The 6,987-nt window shown below is 35.2% G+C and overlaps 1 protein-coding gene across 2 annotated transcripts in view; it reads left to right on the plus strand.

The window, feature by feature from the left end:
* Positions 1–2,652: 2,652 nt before the first annotated feature.
* LOC144970617 (chymotrypsin-like serine proteinase) overlaps positions 2,653–6,987 on the plus strand; it is a 5,573-nt gene continuing 1,238 nt past the window's right edge. Inside the window, exon 1 of one of the 2 annotated variants that reach the window (XM_078910436.1) lies at positions 2,653–2,977. The gene's annotated coding sequence lies outside the window, so the exon portion shown is untranslated. Of the gene's footprint in view, positions 3,100–6,987 lie in introns of both variants that reach the window. The other variant, XM_078910437.1, reaches the window with a different exon arrangement.

The raw sequence follows: 6,987 nt of genomic DNA on the forward strand, positions 1-6,987 counted from the left end.
TAAAATCTTCTGTTTCCTATTTGAACCAGAGCTTTGTCCTGGGTGGAGTTCTTGACCTCCCATAATGGGCAGGGAGGTACTAACTGTGTCTTCTATGCCCCTATACCTGTTTTCCAATTGCTTCCTGTCTTTGTCTTGGAATGATATTACTTAGTTTTTGTCCTGACTCTGTACTGGGACCTTAGATGGGAGGGAAACAGTCGAATGTATAGTTATAGTTTTGGGAGATGATATTTTTTTCCTTGTAAATCATCTCTCATGTATTATTATTATATTTGCTGTTTTGAATTTATAATGTAAGCATTTGAGTGTATTCCTCTTAGTGGGGACATGTGCTCGTGTCTGGATGAGACTTTTAGGTGATCTCAAACTAAGTGCAGTGATGTTATGCTCTTGAAATCTACACCAATTCCCTATTTGTACAATTCCCCTTTGTCTTAACTTTTCTTGGGTGCTTTAATTGTAATTCTAGAACTTTTTACCATCCCATATTTTCCCTTTTTACTGATATGACCAAAATGGGTTTCAAGCGCTGTAAAACCCTTAAAAACAAAAACAAACAAAACAGAGCTTTGTCAAACAGTATTGTCATATTCCAAACCCCAATGGGCATTTGATGTATGTAATTAGCGAGTGATGCGACACGTGGCGTATGGCAAGCAACAATACGTTTTAAGCCTAGCCAAATCCACTTACTGTGTGGGGTTCCTGACCTCCCACAGTGGGCAGGGAGGGGGGGGGGGGTACATACTGTTCCTTCTATCCCTTTATATCTGTTTTCCAACATGCTTTCTGTCTTTGTCTTGGAATGAGATTACTAGGTTTTGTCCTGGCCCTGGCCGGAGTCCTAGCTGGGAGGGAAACAGTAAAATAGTTATTTTAGGAGATGATATTTTTTTCCTTGTAATTGTAAATCATCTCTCTGTTATTAATGTATTATTATATTTGTTATTTTGAATGTATAAGTATAATGTAAACATTTGAGTGTATTCCTCTTTGTTGGATTTTGTGCTTGTATCCGGATGAAACTTATATTATAGGTGATCTCAAAACTAAGTACATTGGTGGTATGCTCTTGCAACCTACATCTGATCCCTATTTGTTCCCATACCCCTTTGTCTTACTTTCTCTTGCATGCTTTAAGTGTATAATTCTAGAACTTTTTACTATCCCGTTTTCTTCCTTTTTACTTGCGCTGATATAACCTAAATGTGTTGCAAGCGCCGTAAAACCCTTAAAAACAAAAACAAACAACAAATCCACTTAACGCTGTCTGTATTGGCTGACATCATTTGTCTTTAAGCCCAACCCCATTTTGAAATATATGATCGGTGATGGCTACATTTTAGGGTAAATGGATTTGTCCTTTCATGTCAACATTACTTGAACACCACTTGAAACATTCACAAACACATAATATACAAAAAAAAAAAAAACTTAACACACTCAACAAATACGCAGAGAGAGAGAGAGAGAGAGAGAGAGAGAGAGAGAGAGAGAGAGAGAGAGAGAGAGAGAGAGAGAGAGAGAGAAAAGAAAGATATATATATATATATATATATATATATATATATATATATATATATATATATATATATATATATAGAGAGAGAGAGAGAGAGAGAGTATTGATTAATTAACAATTTCAGTTAAAACATTTGACAACTTGTCCGCGGCAGGTGGGTGGGGTTTCCGACCTCCAATAGTGGGCAGAGAGGTACTTGCTATGTCTTCTACACACCCCCCCCCCCCCCCCCACCTGTATTTGTTTTCCAATTGTTTTCTGTCTTTGTCTTGGAATGAGATAATTTAGTTTTGTCCTGATCCTGGCCGGAGTCCTTGGCTGGGAGGGAATCAGTCGAATGTATAGTCATAGTTTTGGAAAATGATTTTTTTCCTTGTAAATGATCTCTCGGTTATGCAGTTCCTTTTTATCTTTAACATATGATTTGTAAACATTTGAGTATATCCCTCAAAGTGGGATCTTGTCCTGGTGTCTGTATGAGACTTTTAGTTGATGTTAAACTAAGTACCTACTTTGATAGTGTGCTCTTGGAATCTATATCTGTTCCCTATTTGAATACCTCCCCTTTGTCTTACTTTTTCCTCAAGTCCTTTTAATTGTACATCTAGAATGTTTTTGCTCTCCAATTTTCTTCCTTTTTACTGGCGCTGATATGACCCAAATGTGTTGCAAGCGCAGTAAAACCCTTACAAACAAACAGACAATTGTCAGTGGCAGATATTTTAATTAAATCTTTATTCCTCAGCATTGGATTGAATTTCAGATGTGACTAGATGATAGACACGTTTATCGATCATTCAACACACACACACACACACACACACACACACACACACACACACACACATACACACAGTTTTGTTGATGTTTTGAAGCGTTACTCCCCTATCGCTTATAGTTGTGATTTTTTGAGAAAGTCGGGAAATAACTTGTTCTAAACCCCCCCCCCCCTCCCTTAAAGACAAAACAACCCCCCCCCCCCAATCAAAACAAAACAGACAAACAAAAACAACAGAAAACTGTCTGTAGGTAATCCATCAAACAATTTGTCTGATGTCAACAGTAATCACCAATGTCCAAAGTGAGCAAATTGCTCAAGGAGAAAAATATACCCGAAAGTACCTGATGTGAGGCTCGAACCCTGGACCTTCCGGATCACAATAAAATGCCTTAACCACTAGTCCACTTTGTTCCCTAAATTATGAAAAAAAATAGACGGCCATGATTTAAAAGCCCCGACACCCCTAATGATTTTTTGTTTAACCATTAAAGCTTGACTTCAAACGGGCAGCGACAAAATCAAAGCTGATGGAATGCTTTTAAATGATTGGGGTGACGTTTATGGTTTGGATGAATTTTTGAAATTAAATGTTTTAACGCAACCTCAAACGCTGATCTTTATTCAGCGGGTAGACAGGTGGATGTGTCATTGGATGGTCCAGGGAGACAAAGGTAAGTTGGTCTTTGGTAATCTTCAGATTTACAGTATAGCACTGACAAGTACTGACTAATCATCACTCCGTGTAATGTTTTGGTTTTTCTTCTTGAAATAATCTTCTTTACTTTTATATTCGGTGAGTACTTTTGTATTTCGTATTGTATGTCAAGTGAGTCGATTAAAACAAAAAATATTTTTTTTACCCTATTGTGCTTATTGTTATTACACCCAATAGAAGTAAAACAAAATGAAACAAAAAAAAAAAAATGAAAACAATAAAAAACCCACACAAATCCCCCCCCCCCCCCCAAATAATTGTAAAAGCCAAACAAATAAAAGCTTCATCTGTTACCATATAGGGCAATATCTACTAAACGTTTTCAAAGCGCTTCCAAATGGTCCCTGACTGACAACAACACGTAACATGTTAACATTAGTGTTAACGGCCAGGTACCAACTCAGAGAGCGAGTGTCATACCAATACCACAATACCACATGGCCGCACAAAGATGAAGACATATAAATTCTTTAGGAATTACTATAATGCCGTACTCTGGAAAAACTCATATTTAAAGATTTGGCCAGAAAACTCGTCCTTCAAATATCGATGGAGGCTAAGCATCTTTGGAAATAAATGGAATATGATTTCTGCTTGGACTGAAAATGATGTAGCTTTGCTAGAAGCTAAATACTTCTTCTCTATGCTTTGTCCCGATCGTTCATTTGTTTTTCAACTTGACGCGGCGACTTCTTAAACTAGTAACACTGCACTGCTAAAAAAGACGCAATTTTCCCGTCTTAATTCTCTCGCACACACACACACTATATATATATATATATATTATATATATATATATATATATATATATATATATATATATATATATGTATAATATATATATATATATATATATATATATATATGTATATATATATATATATATATGTATATATATATATATATATATAGATATATATATATATATATATATATATATATATATATATATATATATATATATATATATATAATTATATACATTTATTGCGGGAACAAACTTGAACTAAAAATAAAGGTATATAAAAAAATTAAGATAACTAATCCAGAAACATAAAAACGACAAACAATAAAAATCCCAAACTCCCCCCCTCCCCCCCCCCCCCAAAAAAAAAAACATAAACGATAAACAAACCCCCCCTCCCCCCTTTCAAAAAAATAAAAACAACCCCAAAATTAAAAAAAAAATCCAAAACAAACCAAAACATTAAAAAACAGGAACGCCATGCATGTTTAGTCATAATTAGCCCTCATAATTATTCATTGTTTTCCATTCTTTCATTAATACTAAATGCAAGTATTTACCCCTTGTGGCTCAATATTTCAATAAAAGCAAGTCAATAGATTCATATAATATACATTGATATCAAATATCATCTGATGGAAAAACTACCTACAAGGTAAAAAAGGGAAATCACCCTTACGTCCCCCATTACTTTGAGTAATGACAGACAATATATAATGCTTCCTCGTCATCCTCTGGTGCCTTACTATTACTACTATGACCCTGAAAAGAGCCCATAAATGTGGTTTCTCGGATTAATTGCAAATATTTGAATTTGAATAAATTTGAAAAGCCACAACTTTTTCGTTTGTTGTCCGATTTTGTTGAATTAAAGTTTGCTTTTAATGTTTTTGTAAAGAACTATTCAAAAAACAACATGGATTGTTTATTGCTCCCAAACTAAAAATCACTTTGTGGTACCTATTACTACCAAGCGTGAGCGGGCACGCACGCCTTTCCAACTCTTCTCTATCGTTTATTGTCCTGATGGTCTCCACATTACTTCTTTCTTATTTACAGTTCCTAATGTTATCCACGAATTTCATCCTCTGTCTCCCTAGTACCCGCTTTCCATCTATCATTCCTCTGGCACCGTCTTCTACATTCCCTCTCTTCTCATTACATGGCCAAAGAAACTTGCTTGTCTTCTTATTCTGTACCTTTTCTTTTGATTTTCTTTCTGTCTAGGCTATTCCCAGCATGCGTCTGAAGAACCACATCTCCACCTCTTCTATTTTCCTTTGCAGTGCTGTGTCGATGTTCCACGTCTCACACCCATGTAATAAAATTGGTTCTATATAACACTTCAGTTCTTTTAAATTTTGGTGGGCATAGCCATATCTCGGTTTGTGAGCATTGGTATCATATCCATGAACACTACCTGTGCAAGACCTATCCTGTTTTTAATGTACTCTGTACATTTTCCATCTTCTGTAATTATTTATCCCAAGTACCTAATTTTCTAGACCTATTTTTATTTCCCACCGTTTACTTTTATATTGCATAGCATAGGGGTTTCATTTTTCCCTGTTATTACCACCATTTCTGTTTTATTTTCATTGAGATCAAGTCCCATCTTTTTACTCTCCTTTACCACCACATCCTGCAGTTCTTTTATTTTTAGTTTCTCTTTGCTAATGGATCTTCAGGATCCTCGTCCGGTAGGGGATTCCATGTGTATCGGGTGGACTTCGACCGTCATCAAGCTACTGTACAAAAAATAAACAGGCGATGAAAATAACCACGTGGAATGTCCGAACGATGTGGCAACTCGGGAAATTATCAAACGCTGTGAAAGAAATGGAAAGAATGAAGCTTAACATCATGATATGGGAATATATGAATCAAAATGGACAGGGACAGGAGTAGGCAAAGTTGATATGCACACACTTATCTATAGAGTAGGTATCTAACATGTTAATGGAGTAGCCATCATTCTAGATCAAGATGCATCAAGAGCAATGGGAGGACTTTGGCCTATATCAGAAAATGGCATTGGTGAGGTTGAGAGGAAACCCTTTCAACATCAACAAAATTCAAGTGTACGTCCCTATATCAGGAGCAACAGTTGAAGAAAGTGATGATTTTTATGAACAGCTAGACCCAGCTTACATCAATGTAGAAGTCAGGATATTGTGATTATACAAGGCGAATTCAATGCAAACGTGGGAGATGAAAGATATGAGAATACTGTGGGACCACATGGGCTTGGTGTTAAAAATTAAAGAGGAGGGACATTAATTGAATTGAATTAATGATTATGGCTGCGCTGTCTCTATGGACGCTTGCCGTGAATATATGTGTTACTTCGAGTGTGTAAGTCTATTTCTAATATCCAGTTAGTAATTTGTTTCCATAAATTTCTGTCCAGTGCAAGTGTTTTTAGCTTTTAATTGTCATTATGTCTGTTAAGGTGCTGAGGCAATTGGATGTTTCCTTGTGTTGTCGAAATCAGTTCTTCGGTTTTTGTTTCTATATGATATATTTTGAGATCTTGATTCAATGTTGTCGGAAGTGAAGTTGGTATAAACCTTCTGTATTTGTGTCCTTGCATCCATTGAGGTTTGTGCTGAAATATTTTTATCTCTTGAATGGGCTTAATGTAATGATTCCATGATAAGTAACACATGGTAAAAGTAAAAACAACATTTGAGAAGGAAATGGACATGGGCTAGCCCGGATAATCAAACACGAAACCAAATTGATTACATACTGATTAAAGAGAGGTTCAGAAATTCCATACTTTCAGCAAAAAAGTGCCCAGGAACTGACTGTGGATCAGATCATAACCCAGTATAGTTGGCAAAATAATTTTTTTAATAAAAAAAAATTGAAACAGTGAAGCAAAATGCTGTGTCACTATGTGTGAAAGGGGTAGTTGTACGCTTAAGTACTGTGAGCTGTATAGAGGGGTGTTTATTTTAAAAGGATAATTCATGTTTTCCCACCACCATCACCACCACCAACAACACCCTCATTATTATTATTATCATTATTATTATTATTATTATTATTATTATTATTATTATTATTATTATTATTATTATTATTATTATTATTATTATTATTATTATTATTATTATTATTATTATTATTATTATTATTATCATCATCATCATAATCATCATCATCATCATCATCATCATCATCATCATCATCATCATAATCATCGTTGTCGTATC

This window comes from Berghia stephanieae, chromosome 4 (assembly GCF_034508935.2).
Source record: "Berghia stephanieae isolate SIO BIC M18660-M18661 chromosome 4, UCSD_Bste_1.3, whole genome shotgun sequence".
NCBI lineage: Eukaryota > Metazoa > Mollusca > Gastropoda > Nudibranchia > Aeolidiidae > Berghia > Berghia stephanieae.